The sequence below is a fragment of the Ursus maritimus genome, unplaced genomic scaffold (assembly GCF_017311325.1).
Source record: "Ursus maritimus isolate PB19 unplaced genomic scaffold, ASM1731132v1 scaffold_8, whole genome shotgun sequence".
Taxonomy (NCBI): Eukaryota; Metazoa; Chordata; class Mammalia; order Carnivora; family Ursidae; genus Ursus; species Ursus maritimus.
Genome location: NW_024426996.1, coordinates 61,368,108 through 61,386,707, shown reverse-complemented (window position 1 = coordinate 61,386,707; position 18,600 = coordinate 61,368,108).

Genomic DNA, 18,600 nt, shown 5'->3' with positions numbered 1-18,600 from the left:
CCCTTTAGTCATTGTACCTACCACTTTTATCAAACCAATTATCTTTAGTCATTGTACCTACCACTTTTGTCAAACCAATTATCTTTAGTCATTGTACCTACCACTTTTGTCAAACCAATTATCTTTCTGCAGAACTCCGAACATTGCCTGGGCATCTGCAAATGCCCAGAAGTCAAGATTGGAAGGAAACACAAAGCTCAAATAACAGGTAATTAGAAGGAGCTCACTTTGAAGAATATGTTTGCTTTTTAATGGAGCTTTAACTGAGCTCCGGGGAAGGTTATTATAAAGTACATGCCTGCACCAAATGCTTTAATGGGAAAAGCCTTATTGGGATTCAGTTGTTTAAATAATACGCAGGCCATGTCCCTCCTGAGACTCAGTTCCCGCTGTAGGAGTTAAAGTTCTTTTGAATGTCCCAAGGTATTCCCAAACTTCACACAATCACATTTTAGAGCTGGAAGTTTCTTTAGAAATCATCCCTTCCTAAGTCATCTTTTTATGGCTGAAGAAACAAGCCCAAGAGGAGTTAAAGGATTTGCATGAGAGCACTCAGCAACCTGGGGCTAAAATCAACACGCACTTTCTTAACTTATCAGGTAACGCATTTGCAATCTCACAGAGAGAGGAAGTTGGGGGGTGCTACGTGCAGTTGGGAAATTCTCCAATTTTCCCCGTCCCTCACACAGAAAAAAGGATAAGCTGATCACTTGCCTGAAGAAACAATTATTATTTAGCAGAGAAATTATCTAGGCTCAGCAGTGACTCACCAAACGTTCAAGATAAAGGTTTATTAGAGGCAGGTACGATTTTCTGTTTGTTTATTTTTACGTCATCAGGACTAAAACCTGTTGCTGTGTTGGGTCCAGGCAGCGCATGGTGATGCCTGTGGGCAAAGAAGTGGCTGACTACCCAGTAGGTGGGGTTTCGCGCTCCGGGAATTATTCTAGCCAGTGAGGGAGTCTGACACAGGGCCCGCCCAGGGTTTTCTATTGTGGCGGGATCTCAGCATGCCTATCGGTGGCTTATCTTTTAGCAATTCCTTCTGCACTCCTTCCACACTCATCAACACTACAGGAGCACTTAATCTCCCATTTGAATTTGGAGGGAAGATTACATAACTGTTTACTCAGCTTGGCAAGTGCTTGCAAATCCTCCAGTCTGTTCCATCTACGAATAAACAGTACTCATATGCAAATGCTAAACTCCCGGGTTTGGCCAGCACTTGGAAGCGCTGCGGGTCAGCAGGCCGGTGGACACTTGGCCGGAGAGTCCTCGGCTCCCGTCTTTAACTTGGCCGGGTTATCCTGTAGTCACTTCGGTTATAGGAAGTGCATGTGACATCTGCCGCGGCAGCACAGATGTTTCTGTAAAACCAACTTCCACTGCGCACTAACGGGTAGATGACACGGGGAGATAAGAGAGAGGTCCTTGCCATGAAGTGTGGGGCCCTCATGGAACTCTCTGAGCTGTGCAGTGTTTGCATATCCCTGGGACGTTCATCCCCTCTGACCTCGGCCGTTGTCTTCTATTCCTGGAGATCCCCTAACCACCAGATGACAGCTTCTGCGAGTCAGACACTGACTCAAGTTCTTGTTTGTATCTGCGACCACAGAGAACCAGGACGCGAATCTGTAGCCTAAACACCCTGTAAGACTTCAGTTTTGAAAAACAAAGTGACTGCCTGTGAGGTGTGATTTCTCACAGCTGCTGGGATCGCCCCGATCCCCTCCACAGCCCCGTCCTCAAAGTGCGTGGTGCCTGGAGTTCTGCCTGTACAGACTCGTCCTTCCAGAAAGAAGTAATTCACCTGGACTGTCCGAGGAGGCTTTAGACCTCGCTGAACTCTTGAAATTATACCCAGGGTGTGGGTATTTGTACATCTGACCATTGCTAACTGTGAAGAAAGGACCTGCAGATGTTTACTGGTACCCCAAAATGTCAATAACCCACCAAGAGCGTAAGAGTGATTGCTTTTTCTGATAAGATGTTGGAAGTTATTTACCATCAGAGGTGCACGAAAACACACAGACTCACGGGCATAAATTGTATATATCACAAAGGCCAACTGAAAACCTTGCCTAAGATATTTTCTAAGGGAAAAAACCCCAATAATTCAATTAACTTTTCCCCTAGTTTTCATTCAAAATAAAATATCTGTACTAGTGAGAGAGATTATCACAACACAGATGCTACCTTTCCGTTCTTAACTTCAAAAATAAGGTCTGAGCACAGGACTGATGAGGATTCTGAAACTGATTCTGGGAAATGCCGTCTCTTAGAGCAGGAGTGGTCGAAATTCTGTAAAGGGTCAGATAGTAAATATTTTTGGCTTTTCAGGCCACGTGATCTCTGCCAAACTATGCAACTCTGCCCTTGTGTGGAAAGCAGCCATAAACAATATGTAAACAAATGGGAATGGTGGTGTTTCAATAAAACTTTATTTACAAAAACAGGTGGCGGGCTAGATTTGGCCCATGGCAGCAGGTTGCTGATGCCTGTCTTGAAGTTTCAAGATGCTATTGAACGAAAATGATAAGGCTCACATATCCCCGGTTTATAATGTATATCAATTTCAAGCTACTTAGCAAAAACAAAATGCCTGATCTTGTTATTCTGTTAGTCGTTGTATTGGAATGCAAGTAATTTCAACAAGTATTTCTACATGCTGGGCAAGCCATGGGTGATGTTAAACACCTAACAGTTAAAATCAAGAATTCCACGTGTCAGATTTTTCCAGGGCATAAGACAAAAATAAAACTGCATTATTTAGAATGTGATTTCTGTTTCTGTGCAACTCAAGGAAATCAGATTTTTGGCAAATGACAATGGTAAATTAATCCTTTTACCCCTAGGGCCTCGCTCTGGGTGGGAAATCCCTCCCTGATCCTCCAAAGGTAGCCTTCTGTTTCTTCTAGAAACCTGATATCTTTTAGAATCACAGGCTTCTGACATTGCAAACACATGCTGGCAGTGGCTGCCAGGCTTCAGGCTGCTGCTTGTCCAACTGGGGAGAATGCTCCAGAAGTTGTCGATTGCCTTCATTTCTCAGGCAAAATGGTAGAAACGCTGCTCCTCTTTTTACTTTCCGCATGTGAAACAATGAGTCATTTTATCTTCTTGTTTGATACCTAGTCGTGCGTGCGTGCTGCCTGGTTAGAACCTTTCGTATCAGTACAGTTGCACATAGGCAGACTTGAGCAAATGAACTAAGAGGAAAGGAAAGGGTGGGAATGGGCGCGGGAGAAGCCAGAGGAAGTCAGTCCAAAGGCTATGGATGAAACCATCAAAACTGAAATCACTTCTCTCTGGCTTGAAATATACTCCCTCAAAATTAGTGAGTGCTACTGCAGGAAAAACAATCAAAATGTAAGGAAGTTCTGCCCGTCCTCCCCGAGGAGCTGAATCATGGTGGCACACACACAGAGACAAGCAAGGGGAGATTTTACTTGCTGGTGAACAGATAGATTTTTTAAATTTTTTAAAATTTAATTTAATTTTATTTAACTTCAATTAATTAACATATAGTGTATTATCAGTTTCAGAGGTAGAGTTCAGTGATTCATCAGTTGCCTATAACACCCAGCGCTCATCACATCACGTGCCCTCCTTAATGCCCATCACTCAGTTACCCCATCCCCCCCCGCCCAGCAACCCTCAGTTTGTTTACTATTTGTATGTGGCTTTTGTGATATTGAGGAACATACCTCAATACCATAAAAATCATATATGAAAAGGAGACAGCGAATATCATTCTCAACAGGGAAAAACTGAGAGCTTTTCCCCTCTCAGGCCGGGGACACAGCAGGGATGTCCACTATCACCATTGTAGTTCAACATAGTACTAGAAGTCCTAGCCTCAGCAGTCAGACAACAAACAGGAATAAAAGGCATCCAAATCATCAAAGAAGATCTCAACTCTCACTCTTCGCAGATGACATGATACTCTATGTGGAAAACCCGAAAGACTCCACCCCCCAAATTGCTAGAACTCATACAGAAATCCAGCAAAGTGGCAGGATATAAAATCAATGCACAGAAATCAGTTGCATTTCTATACACTCACAATGAGACAGAAGAAAGAGAAATTAAGGAACAGACAGATTTAAATTGACACCAGTAATCAATAAGAGTTCCTGGATGGCTCAGTGGGTTAAGCGTCTGACTCTTGATTTTGGCTCAGGTCATGATCTCAGGGCTGTGAGATGGAGCCCCGCACTGGCCTCTGTGCTGGGCATGAAGTCAGCTTCAGATTCTCTCTCACCCTGAGAGAAAGAAAGAAAGAAAGAAAGAAAGAAAGAAAGAAGAGAAAGGAAAAGGAAGAAAATGAAAGAAAGAAAGAAAGAAAGAAAGAGAAAGAAAAGAAAGAGAAAGAACGAAAGGAAGGAAGAAAAGGAAAGAAAGAGAAAGGAAAGGAAAGGAAAGGAAAGGAAAGGAAAGGAAAGGAAAGGAAAGGAAAAATTGACACCAGTAATCAGACTTCCCAAATGCCGAGGTAGGAGGTGTTGCAGCAGAGAAATCAGGGATGCAGTGCCTGTGCGAGATTCAGTGGGAAGGAAAGATACTCTCTTTTCTTTTAAAGTCAGGCTTTTGAAGCATAATTTACAAGCAGGAAAATCTCCCTTGTCAGTGCAGAGTTCCATGAGTTTTGACACATACAGTCATGAAACACCATTTCCATTGCCACCCAAAACTCCCGGGTGCCCCTTTGTGCTCCACTTCTGTGGCCACTCCCAGCCCCTGGCACCCGCCAACGTGCTTTCTGTCCCTCTAGTTTTGCCTTCTTCAGCATGGCGAATAAGTGAAATCAGACAGTGGGTGGCAGAAAAAAAAATAAGATTTTAATCTCAAGAAAGAGGAGCTTTTCGGAGATCAAATGTCTCCAAAGCCCCTTGAGACAGATGAGGCGGTTGGTAAAGGGAGCTGGTGCTGTGACGGCTTCCATGGACCTTGGACCTTTGGCTGGTAGGTTATTTCCACACAACTTTCCTGAAAGAGTACCTGATCGTGTCTCATCCTTACTGGAAACCTTCAGTGGCTTCCCTGAAGTCCAAACTCTTCCATATGGCTTTCCAGGCCTTGCAGGATGTGACAGCCATTGCCTCCTCCAGCCCCGTCTCTCCCCATCATCCTCATTTCCATTCTCCACTTCTAAATCTGTGTGTTGGCTACCCTGCACTGTCTCACCACCGGGCCTTTGCATATGCTTTTCCATCAAGATCATTTTCCCTTGACCCCTACCTCTTTGGCTTCAGACTGGCTTCCTCTGGAAGCATTTCCTGGCCCTCCCAGTTGGTTTAAATGCCATTCTTGTGGGCTCTGACTCTTGGACCCCCTCGTCTTGGTGCTTAGCAAACGACATTGTAATTGCGTGTTTCATTGTGTGTCTCTCTAGCTAGACTTTAAACTCCGCGAAGCTTTAGGGTGAACAGAAGCCAAGTCCGTCTTACTCACGGTTGTATTTTCAGCACATAGCATAGTGCCTGGGATACGGTGGTTCCTCCATGAATATGCTTTCAATTGAGCCAAAGAGACCAATACAATTCAGACGGAATTTCGAAAAGGGAGAGATTTCTTTTAGCTGTGGGTGGGGTGGGGGAGCCAGGGAAGAGGTGAAAAGAGCAAAGTCAAGAAATACTTTGGGAAACACTTGGCATCGGCATTGGGCCCTCTTCCAGGTTCTCACCTGTTGCTTCGCTGTTCCACCTGCCCTTCTGTATTGTGCTTCGGAGAGGCAGGGCCAGGTGTGAGAAAATGACATTTCCAGACTCTCGTGCCATCTGGGTGCAGAGGGAAACCCACAGGCAGTGGGAGAGTCCTGCTTTGGCTCTGGGAGTGAGATGGCTGCTGGAGTCACAACCGCGGAGGGGGGATTCCAGCAGAGGCAGCCCCGGCAGAGCAGCCCCATTTCAGCTGCCGCAGCCGGTCCGGGCAGCAGCCCTCTGGCATATCCAGAACCACAAGCAGCACAAGTGGCAGGTGTGGATTTAGGAGTTTTAGACCAAGGGTGCTTAGCTGTGGCTTCTTTTATGCTCTTTCAACCCCCTTCCTCCTCCCTTTTGCTCTTCCAACCCTTCCAGCATGGGAGGGTTGAAACAGATTCCCTGTATGGAATTCCCTGTATTTGAAACACTTTGAGTGGTTTCTTTCTTTCTTTCTTTCTTTCTTTCTTTCTTTCTTTCTTTCTTTCTTTCTTTCTTTCTAGCTTTTATCCACTTATTTGAGAGAGAGAGACAGAGAGAGCACGAATGAGGAGAGGGGCAGAGGGAGAGGAAGGCAAGCAGACTCCTTGCTGAGCTCAGAGCGCGACATGGGACTCAATCCCAGGACCCTGAGATCACGACCTGAGCTGAAGTCAGATGTTTAACCGACCGAGCCACCCAGATGTCCCCTTAGAGTGGATTCTATTCTCCCGTCCAAATGCAGGCCAATATTGCCTTGAAGTCAGGATAAGGGGTAAAGACAGAAAGGCATTCTGTAGGGGAGAACGGCCAGGAGCAGAAGTCCAGAGATAGGAGGGTTTGTCGGGGTATTTGGAGAAATCGTCCAATTTGGCTGGGGCACGGTGATCAAACAGGAGAGGGGTGAGAAGAAAAGCCACGGAGGCATAGCAGGTGTATGTCGTGCAGAAACTCAAATACTGGGGACAGCGTCTGCCCTGGTTTTGATGAACAGAGGAGATTCACTGAGGCCTGCAGTCAGGTGCTGTGACCGGAGCTGTGCATGAGATCGTTCTGTTCAGTGGTCAGTGTGATGAGTTGGAAGGAGGGGAAGGATCCAAACCCTCACAGAAATACAGTATTTAGAGGCTGGGCAGCTGGGTTGGATGAGGTGATTGAGAGAGGAAAAATCAAAGATTGCACCACAATTCCCCCCCCCCCCGTTTCACTGAGAGAAAGGTGGGGGCATTAGAAATTGGGGAGACAATTAAAGTGGCTTGGAAGCGGTGGGAGCCGAAAAGAATCGGCCTCTACAGCACTCTGACTCTTCACCTGCCATCTCATTTGATTTCAATTCCAATTTTCTATCTCTTCCCACTACACTGCTCATTGGCATTGGTCTACGACTTGGCAAAGATGCTGGGTTTATATAACATGATTTGGTAGTCATCTGCATAGAGGAGAGAACCAAAAACATAATACTGGATGAGATCACTAAGGGTGAGAGGAAGGGAAGCCAGGCCCCCAAGGATGCCTGTGGGCAGGTGGGTAGGAGGACGGAGTGTTGGAGGTGAGAGAGAGGAGGAAGAGAAGTAGCAGGCAAGTAGGCAGCAGGAAGACCAAGACCGTTCTGAGCCTTGGAGGTGCAGGGAGAAGAAGACATCATGAAAAATGGGGCTTGCCACGACAGTCACCTCCTGCAAGGTGTGAAGGAGAATAAATGTTCAAGAAAATTCCATGGGGTTTGCAGACATCAGTTTCAATGATAGAGCAGGGACAGAATCTCAGTTTCTAAGGGCTAAAGAGTAGTTGAGGAATGAGGAAGTGAGAAAGTGAGAATGACCTATTTTTCCATCCTCCTGGCCCTGTTGGCATCCATTTCCTGTGCCTACCGCAGAACTCTTCCCTCCCCACACCCTCAGGGATGCGCCCGTGAGCTCCCCATACCTCTTCATCCAAGTCGGGTCGGAGCAGCTGTTGGCGCTGTGGGTACAAAGCTAGCTCACTGACTTGCAAGCCTGCATTTCCTGCAGACGGTATCGGCTCTCGTACAGGCTAAAGTCACTTATCAGCATCAGAGAGTGATGCTCAAAGTTGTAGAGTAAGGGGGTTTACTGTCAGGCTAGGGGTTTTTCTTAACGATATCAGCAATTGATTACATAAAGTCTAGATACCTTCCATAACTTCATTAAAAACAAATAGAGAGGAATTATACAATCCCCCCCTTGGATTTTTTTTTTTTAAATAAGTGTAGCCTGTCTCATGTACTTGACATTCACTCAAAGTCACCAAATCACATCAACGCACACAATTAAGCATTGAACGCTGCATCTCTCACGTGACCCCGATGAACTCAGCAGACCACGCTCTCAGTCATTGGCAAGAGTAGGCCACGGAGGGAGCCACAGGCTTCCTGTGCTTCGGCGGGCTAGCGGAAGCCACGGTGAAAATCTGATTAGTTTGCAAGGGTTCCAAACCTTGACCTAAATCGCCTTGCAGAAATCCTTTAACAAATCAGAACAGAGCATCTCTCGTAGCACCAAGCACGAGGTGCTCAGCTTTCAAAATTCTGGGAAGTCCCACTTTGGGGATGGGTAGACTTGCCCAGGTTAGACCTTTCATAAACTTTGGAGCCTGCTGTATCTACACCTGACTGTGCTCATGGTAAAATATCAGCTTCTCAATTACATTCTGTATGAACAAGCAAGCCCGTAAAACATCCAGACAGCGGTGCCGTAGGTGGAAACAGATGTCATCATTTATTTTAAGATTAGTTTATTCAACAGTTGAAAAGAGGAATGTTGCTTATTCTACACAACAGCTTAGGATCTGAATAGTTTACTTGTTATTTAAAAAAATATAGGGCTGTCAAATTAGTTTTTTCGATTTTTAAAGGAGCGCCTCAATGTGTAATTCTGTGTTGTCCTGCCTCACAGACATATCGGGTTTTCCCTGAAACTTGCTGTGAAAAATTATGGTGCCCTAAGATAGAATATTTTGAGTAGCCTAAAAAATAAAACAAAAAAGGGGCGCCTGGGTGGCTCAGTCAGTTAAGCGACTGCCTTCGGCTCAGGTCATGATCCCAGAGTGCTGGGATCGAGCCCCGCATCGCATCGGGCTCCCAGCTCAGTGGGAAGCCAGCTTCTCCCTCTCCCTCTGCCACCACCCCTGCTTGTGCTCTTGCTCTCTCTCTCTTTTTCTCAAATAAATAAATAAAATCTTTAAAAATAAAATTAAAAAAATAACAAAAAAAACCCCTTTGAATTAGTCTGAAACAGCCAAATTTTATTTTTCCTAACCACCAATGCAGACAGCAATAAATACTCATGATTGGGATCTTGGAGTATGACATCCTAACAGGGGACACTAAAATCCCAGTTAATTTCCACTGCTGGTCTTGAACTGGGTTTTTGTTGTTGTTGTTGTTGTTGTTGTTGTTGTTGTTTTCCAGAATGTAAAATTTTCAACAGAGATCTTCCGTCAAGTCCTGTTGCTTTACTTCTTTCTTCTTCTTTTATAAAGCGTGTGGGCAGGAGGATGCGGGAGGAACACGGATGGCGAGGTGGGTTCTAACTGCTTCTCCATCACCCTCCTTTAGGACAAAATAAATCTGAGAAAAATGAGCCTCTCCCCTTGCCGGCTGCACTTCATCACCTCCCATTCACGTCCCAGCCCACTGCCATCTGGCTTGCACGCCAGCTCTCCATTCAGACTGCTCCGATTCAGATGTTACCCATGTTCTCCTCCTTGCCAAATCCAGTAACCTATTTTTAGGCCCCTCTTCCTTGACCTTTCTGCGGCATTGGACACAGCAGCGCAGACCCAGGTTTCTCGACTCGTGTGCCTACGGTAATGGGCAAAACTGGGTCCCGTGAAGGTGCACGTGTAGACCCCTGTCCCATGGGGGGCACGCGCCCCATCTAGGGGACCAGCGCCTGACCATCTCTGGTTCCATTTTGGCCACGGAGACCTGTAGGTCCAGCATTGTTAAATCTCTTGATTATTTCTTTTTTTTAAAGCTTGGTGTTTGTAGGAATGTTTCCAATTTTTAGATATTGGCTCAGATTTTTGAGATGCTTGTGGGACCAGGAAACATCTCTGTAGGCCTGCCTTCTGGCAGAGGGTCCTCTCGTTCTGTTGGCTTCTTGGCCTCTCTCTCTCTCTTCTGCTTATTCATCTCTGCCTTGCTTTTTCTTCCCCCCCCCCACCAACCCCTCTCAACTGGGGCTCCCTAGTCTTCGTCCTTGGCCCTCTGCTATTTTCTCATCCTCTTGTGCGACGTCATGAGCCTAGGGCTGGCACCATGGCTTTGCAACCAGTGCGGTCGCACAGGAGCCCACACGCAGAAAGTCTCCGTGCTAGGGTTTTCATGCCGTGCAGCTGCCGTCTTGACGTGCTTAAAATATCCTTGAGTGTGTGTCTTGTGGGTGAAGTCTGATGGGACAGCAGAGCATGTCCCGGAAGCTTGGCATCTCAGTTCTGTGCTATCTCTCCTCCCTCTGCCTCCCCTGGAAGGGTTCTTGGTCTCCTTCCCTTTGACCTTTGCACCCCTGGGTCCTGCCTGCTCCCCTCGTGCCTCTCCCACCCCTGCCCAGGCTGCTGCTCTTCATCCTGGAAGGGATCTGAGCGCAGGTGCGAGGAGAGTTGAGGTCACCCCTGGTGGCATCTCGGGGGGAGGCTGTCCCCCACCCCCAGCTGGTTGCCAGCAGCACCCCTCATTCAGTGGGCTGGTTGGCCAAGGCCAGCCCCTCATCACCCTTGATCCAAATACCTAGCACGTCCTGACACAGAGGTTGTGATACTGTTGGGGTCGCCCATCTGCTGTGGTTTGGGACAGCTGGCCTGTATAAAGGGGAGATGCCTGATTTGACTTCCTGGCTCCCTGCTGAGGTGTGGTACATTGGCCTGGGCGCTGGTGGGAGGGGGAACATGGCAGCTGTCCGGTCCAACTGCAAGAGGACTTACCAGTCCTGGGCTGGAACCCCTGGCTCCTGCAAGGCCCTCAATTCACCCGGCAAGTATCCCCAAATCCTTTGGGCCCACACTGTGCCCCAGGGGAACCTCTTCTTCCTTCTTCTAACTTCCCTGAGTCTGGCTTGTGTTCATTTCTTCTGACCAGCTTGAGTCACCTTCCAGGGTCAAGCCAAGAAATACGTTGCGTAATTTTAGTCATTCCAAATTAAATGTTCTGATGTTTACATTGAGAACCGGCCTTGCACACTATAAAGATTCATGGTAAAATTCATGCCAATAATTTTAAATTTTTATTTATTTAAAACAACGTTAAACAGCAAATAAAAACTTCCATGACATGTTGAGAGACCGTAGAAGAAAGGAAAACACTCTTGTATTTCAGTGCCTTAAGTACATTCCGTGACTTCAATGGCATCTTCTCCTGCTGTTTGAACAAGGGGGCCCACATCTTTATTTTTCATCGACTCCACAAATTATGTGTCTGGGCCTGTCCGGGTCCTCCTTTGCTGATGGCTCCTCCCCGTCATCGTCAGCCGGGACCTGCTCCTCCTCTCAACAGCCACGTTACTGAGGGCACGACGGGCCGGCAGAGCTGGAGGCTTCGCAGGAGATGGGCAGTCAACATGTTCACATCTGATCTCATCCCCCAGATCAGCTTCTCTCCTTTTCACCTTATGAAATTTCACCTAGTCACTCTCTTGTCACAGAGTAGGTGCCATATTGAATGAATGAATGAAATTTCGGAAACAGTTTCAATTCTCTCCCTTCCCTCAATTCCCCATGTCCAATGGGTCACCAGATTCCTTCTGTTCTACCAAACGTTCCATGCCCTGCCCTCTCCCCAAGCCCACATAGGGTACGTGCGGCCCGAACTACCTGTTTCATACCTGTTCAAAACCCAGATCATATGTTACCCCCTCCAGGAAGCCTTTTTGTGATTGGCCAGGCAGAATTAGTCACTCTTTCATCCGTGATCCAACAACCTGTTTTTTACAATATTTATTATGCTGTGCTATAATTATTCGCTTGTATGTCTGTTTTCCCCCACTAGGCTGTGAGCAAATCGAAGATAGGGGGGTATATTTACTTATCTGCATATTTTTATGTCTAGAGTAGTATGTTGGAGACTCTCAGTAAATGAATAAATGGTGCAGGAAAAATAAAAAAACTCTTTGCCACTGGCAGAAACATGATATAAAAGAAATAACCGAGTTATAAAATAATTCTTGTATTTAAAAAATTTTTTTGGAAAGTGTTTACATGACCCTTTTCATTTTTAAAAATGTTTCGGCATACAAATAGCTGTACAGGATTAATACATACACCTTGGTGGGCTTGGAAATAAGTATATACCCATGGAAGCATTACCATCACCTATGCTGTGAACTTCTCCATCACCTCCAAAAGTTTGCTCCTGCCCTTTTATGATAATGATGATGATGATGTGATAAAAACACTTAACATAAGGTCTACCTTCTTAGCAAGGCTCTAAGTATATAATACCGTATTGTCAACCACAGCTGCTGTGCTGTACGGGAGATCTCTAGGACTTACTCATCTTGTACAACTGAAAACTTCATATCCTTTGACTAACACCTCCTTGCTTCCCCCTCCCCCAGGCCCTGGCAACCACCATTCTACTCTACTCTCTGCTTCTAAGAGTTTGACTATTTTATATTTATCATGTAAGTGGTATCATGACACTTTTTAAAGTTTCATGCTTATTTAAAAAAATATCAATGCCATGTCCAAGTAGATTCCTGTCTCCCCAAACTTCTTACTCATACATTTGGTTGAAACTCCCCTATATTCCTTAACATGTTTTTCCCGGTGTCTTACGAATAACCCACCCTCCATCCAGGTACCAGATGTAGGATTAAATATCTTGAGGAGTTAGAGAATGGTGGTGTGGTGCCGAAACACTCTGGTGAAAAAAAAAAGAAAAAATGTTGTACTGACACCAGAGACCCTTAATAGCATAGATTACATTGTTATCAACATTAAATATGAAATCTGGGGTAAGGTCTATTGTCAACCCAAACTTTAAATATTAGTAATAGCAGAGAAGGAGTTCTTTAAGGTTAAAAATGGAATCATAAAAAAATTCACTAAAGTCAGGGCAAGTATGGTCCACAACTCCCTTGAAAATGCAGCAGGTTATTTTAGGTAGGTTAGTACTCTGTTTTAATTTAAGAAGTGAGGCTATCTACTTTTTTTTTTTTTTAAGATTTTATTCATTTATTTGACACAGAGAGAAAGCACAAGAAGGGGGAGGGCCAGGTATAGGGAGAGGAAGAAGCAGGCTCCCCTCTGAACAGGGAGCCCACACTGAGGCTTGATCCCAGGACCCTGGCATCATGACCCAAGCTGAAGGCAGATGTTTAACCGACAGAGCCACCCAGGTGCCCTGAGACTATCTGCCTCTTTTTTGGGCAGAGTAATGCATTGATATGGTCTGAGCTGGAGGCTTGGAACTCTCTAGCATTTCCTAAATTAAGTCTTTGTAGCTTGATTCCACTGTTTTGGAATGTCTGGATCAAGTCATCTGGGGTGTCTGTTAAAAATGCCACTACTTAAGCCCCATTCCAGACCCACTAAAATAGAATCTTTAGAGGAAGGGCAGAGGAAACTACATTTTTAACAAGCCCTCCATCCCATCCCAAGTGATCATTAGGTCTTCCAGATTGTAGGAAAACCCAATTTGCTACATAAATACGATAATTTTAGATTGTCAAATAAAACAACTTTTCATCTCCCTTTAACAACATTAGGAAAATGAGGAGTTCTATCTAAGTGAGTTTTCTAGAAGAATTTCATTTCAGTATACCCCCATAAGTCCTGGAGCTTTTAAATGTTTTAAACATTTTAATGAAAATCCTTCCAAACTGTGTTACATAACGCACCATCCCTTCAATCAGAATACATTGCACAAATGGGGCCTCATTATTGGTGACTCAGGATCATTATTACAAATATCCATTATTATAAGAAGAGCTTAAAAAGTTATAAGCCTGTAAAACTGTCTAATCCTCCACTAAATGGTCTAGCCAGCTGTGTTTTTATGGTACTGCAATAGCTTTTTTGTGTTTTGTTTAAATAATTTTCCTGTTTTCTTCCTTGCTGTCGGGTAACTTTTATTAATTGTACCATTACTTTTTTTACTTTCTGCATTTGTCTTTAATAAGCTCTGGGAAAGCATGAGGAACACTTTATGAGTGAAGTTTTTGTGTGGGTGCAAGGATCAGTTGGGATGCTTTCAGGTGCAATAAAAAGCCACAATTCAGACTGGCTTAAACAATGAGGGAATTCATTATCTCCCATAAAAAGCATCCTTGCTTTACATAGTTGAAATCAAACTGTATATACAAGTTTTATCCTGCTTTTTAAACTTATTATATCAAGCCACTTCCTATGTCTTGAAACCCTTTATAAATACTCTTACACATAACATTTCACCATATTAATTAATTCAACAGCTATCCATGGGGTATTTTCTCTGTGCCAAGCACAGGAAGGTGATGGAGATGAAGCGGGGAGCAAGAACAGACTGGTACCCAGTATCTGGGAGTTTCTAGTTTAGTAGACATTTGCCATCATTTATTTAACCATTATTCTATTTCCAAAGAGTTGTTTTGCAATGACAAATAACATTCTGATAAACATGTTGCTTAATTTTGGGTTTATTTCCACAGGGGTAATTTCTTATTTATTTATTTATTTATTTATTTAGAGCGAGAACAGGGGGAGGAGCAGAGGGAGAGAGAAAGAATCTCCAGCAGACTCCCCACTGAGCAGGGAGCCAGATGCAGGCCTCGATCCCACGACCTCGAGATCATGACCCGAGCTGAAATCAGGAGTCGGATGCCCAACCGACCGAGCTACCCAGGCACCCTACCACAAGAGTAATTTCTGAAAGTGGATTATTGGGTCACTTTAAGGCTCTTGTTATATATATTTTTTGAGGGTTTTTCTTTGTGTGTGGTAAAATACACACAAATTAAATTTACCATTTTAACTGTTTTAAAGTTTATAATTCAGTGGCATTAGATACACTCACAATGTTGTGCAACCATCATCACTAACCCTCTCTGGAGCTTTTCATCATCCCAGATGGAATTTTTACCCAGGAAACAATAACTTCCCACTTCTGCTTCTCCAGACCTTGCCAACTACCGTTCTACTTTCTTCCTCTATGAATTTGATTTTTCTAGATACATCGCGTAAATGGAGTTACACAGCATTTGTCCTTTGTGTCTAGCCTATTTCATGTAGCAAAATGATTTACAGTTTCATCAGGTTGTAGCATGTGTCAAATTTCATTCCTTTTTAAAGCTGAATAATATTCCTTTTACATACATTCCACATGTTTTTTAATCCCTTCCTCTGTTAATGGACATTTGGATTGTTTCTACCTTTTAGCTAATTGTGACTTACTCTAATTTTTCTACTTTATTTATCTTATTTATTTTTCTTTTCTTTTTTTTTTTAAGATTTTATTTATTTATTTATTTGACAGAGACAGAGACAGCCAGCGAGAGAGGGAACACAAGCAGGGGGAGTGGGAGAGGAAGAAGCAGGCTCCAGCGGAGCAGGGAGCCCAATGTGGGACTCGATCCCAGGACCCCGGGATCACACCCTGAGCCGAAGGCAGATGCTTAATGACTGAGCCACCCAGGTGCCCTATCTTATTTATTTTTCAAGATTTTATTTATTTATTTGAGAGAGAGAGGGAGAAGCAGACTCTCAGTTGAGCAGAGAGCCTTACATAGGGCTCGATCCCAGGACCCCAAGATCATGACCTGAGCCTAAGGCAGACACTTAACTGACTGAGCCACTCAGGTGCCCCATGTTTTTATTTTTTTTTAAAGATTTTATCTACTTATTTTAGAGAGAGAGAATGGTAGGAGGGAGGAGCAGAGGGAGAGGGTCCAGCCAACTCCACACTGAGCACAGAGCCTGATGGGGAACTCAACCTCACGGCCCTGAGATAATGATCTGACCAGAAATCAAAAGTTGGACTCTTGGGATGCTTGGGTGGCTCAGTCGGTTAAGCATCTGCCTTTGGCTCAGGTCATGATCTCAGGGTCTGGGATCGAGTCCCGCATCGGGCTTCCTGCTCAACAGTGACCCTGCTTCTCCCTCTGCTCCTTGTCCCCTGCTTGTGCTCTCTCTCTCTCTCTCTGACAAATAAATAAATAAAATCTTAAAAAAAAAAAAACGAGTTGGACTCTTAGCTGACTGAGCCACGCAGTCACCCCTTATTGTATTTTTAAATAGATTTCTGAAATGGACTATACCTGGTTAGGTCTACTGACGGTATTTAAGAAATTGTTTTTCACAGTTTACTTGACATATTATAATTTTAAACTGTGTTAATAGTAGGGGGAAAAAATCTCAGCATTGTTTTAACTGGTATTTCTTCATTTATTAGTCATGTATACCATTTCCAACTGTTTATATTTCCATTTTTACGAAATGTCTGTTCATATTTTCACCCTTTTATATATTAGAATCTGAAGATTTTTCTTACAGTATGAGTTTTTTTTAATAGAAGTAATTTTCCTCTTGTCAAATTTCCTGCACATATGTTCTGCCAGTTTACTTTAGCCTCTTCATTTTGGTTTGGCTTCTTTTTGGATTTAAAGAACATCTTAGATTTAAATAGAGACAAATTTATCAGTGAGTATGTTTGTAAATTATATCATTTATTTTAAGCTTAGAGAATTCTTTCCTCTTAAGAGCATATTTCTTTGCTGATGTTTTGTATTCAACACTTAATTTGTCTGGAGTTAGGTATACGGTGTAAGATGACCAGCAGTTTATTTCCTTCTAAATAGCTAAGCAATTTCTGTGGACGCTTTTTATTGCTAGTCTTGCTTCACCTTTCTGCTATATTTGACAATGCTAACCACTCCTTTTGAAAGTTCGTCTGCCTTTTTTGTTGTTCACTCTCTCCTGGTTCTCCTTGTACATATTTGTTATTGGTTTTCAGGCCCCTTCATTCCACCACCTCTTTCTCTACCTGTTCCTACCAATCTTAAGATTGGTTTCAACTTTTTATCCTTTTCATGTTGCACATTCTCTCTGAATAATCCACCTCTTGGATCTATATGCAAATGAGATCCCGCCATTTAAAAAAAATCTTTGGCAGAAACTCCTACCTGGGTTCTAGATTTATGTGTTCAGTCCCTGAGTCATTCGATATTCACCAAATAGTAATTGAACGTCTGTTCTACCAGGCACTTTTCTGGGCTCAGAAGATAAAATGCCTGCTCTCGTGGAACTTACATTCTTGTGGGTGAGACTGGCAATATGGCAAGCATATACGATACATATTTCTTTTTTAGGTAAGATAAGAGCTGTGAGGCAGACGAAAGCAGGCAAGGAAGTTAAAAACTCTGTGGGTGGAGGTGGGGGTTGCAGTTTTAAACCGAGAGGTCAGGGAAAGCCCCACTGAGGCGGGGACATTTATGCAAAGAGCTGAAGGAGACAGATGAGGGAGGAAACATGTGGTTATCTGTCTGAAGAACATTTCAGAAGGAGAAGCAAATGCAAAAGTCTTGAAGTGTTGTTGCATCTGGTTTGTTCCAGGAGTGAGGAGACGCCAGGGCTCCCCCAGATTAAAAGAGAAAGAGAGCAATAAGTTATGAGGTCAGAGATGTAATTGGAGCCCGATAACACAGGACCCTGTCACCATTTTATGGCTTTTACACCAAGAAAGATGGGCTGTTTGAGAAATACCATGGTCTCTGGCAGGTGTGTTGAGAATAGAATTTGGAGGACTTGGACAGAATAGGGAAGCCAGTTGGAGGCAACTGCAATAACCCAGGCAACTCAATTTACTTGGACCAGAGCAGTAGCTGTAGAGGTGGTCAGATTATTTTTCTATTTCAAAGGTAAGGTTAATAGGATTTGCTGGGTGACTTGATGTGGGGATGAGAGGAAAGGTCTCAGTCATTGACTGTGATGGGGACTGTAAAGAGAAGCCGGTTTTGGAGAAAATATCAGGAGCATGGTTTTTGGACATGTGAATTTGAGATGTTAGTTAGATATTCAAGTGGAGATGTCAATATGAGTCCAGAGTTTACAAGATAGTTCTGAGCTGGAGAAATGAGTTTTGGAATCATCAAAAGATTATGGCATTGAAGCCATGAGAACAGACAAAATTACCAGAGAATCAGTGTAGGTAGCGATGAGGTCTACACCCTGTTCTCTGGGAGCTCTGTCATAGATTGAAATTATTACTGTATTTTTGCACCTGCATGTACCAAAGACATTTCAAACTAACTCTGTCTCAAATTCAATGGTCTCTACCCTTTCGTTCTCCAGTTCTATGTAGAGAACCACCATTTGGATGGAACAGAAGAATTTGAAAAAGGAGAGGAGAGTAAGCTGTTCTACAGGTTTAAGTCCCCATATAATTATTAAAATCTCACAGCAAATTTCACTTTGAGCTTTCTGGCAACCAAAGAATGAATACCACTTATCAAATTCTCAGAAGCCTTGTTGCCATTGTTACTTCTTTCTCTTACTTGTAGTTAATAAGCCACTAGCTTTTCTAAAGATCCCTTCCCACCCATTTTGCTCCTGTGTGTGTACACCACTATGGCTTTCTTCCGTCTGTCCAACCACATTGCTCATTAGGTAGAAATCTGCTTTTAGCTTTAGATCTTTCAAATTATAATAGGGTACACTAAGAACTCTTGAAGTGGTTTGATATTAAAATGCACACACACACACACACACACACACACCATGAGTTCAATGCCATACAATGCCAAGCTCTATTATTCAATTATTTACATGCTATTGTTGAGCGAAATATGGTTGTTCTTCAAAGAGTGCATGTTTACTCTTCTTTAAGAAAGGTTTTACTTTATCCGTTTAATAAAAGTTCAGAAGATATTATTTCAAGTAGAATGCCTTTCTCTTCCTCTTTGTCTAGTCTTTTTTAAGAAAAATTTCT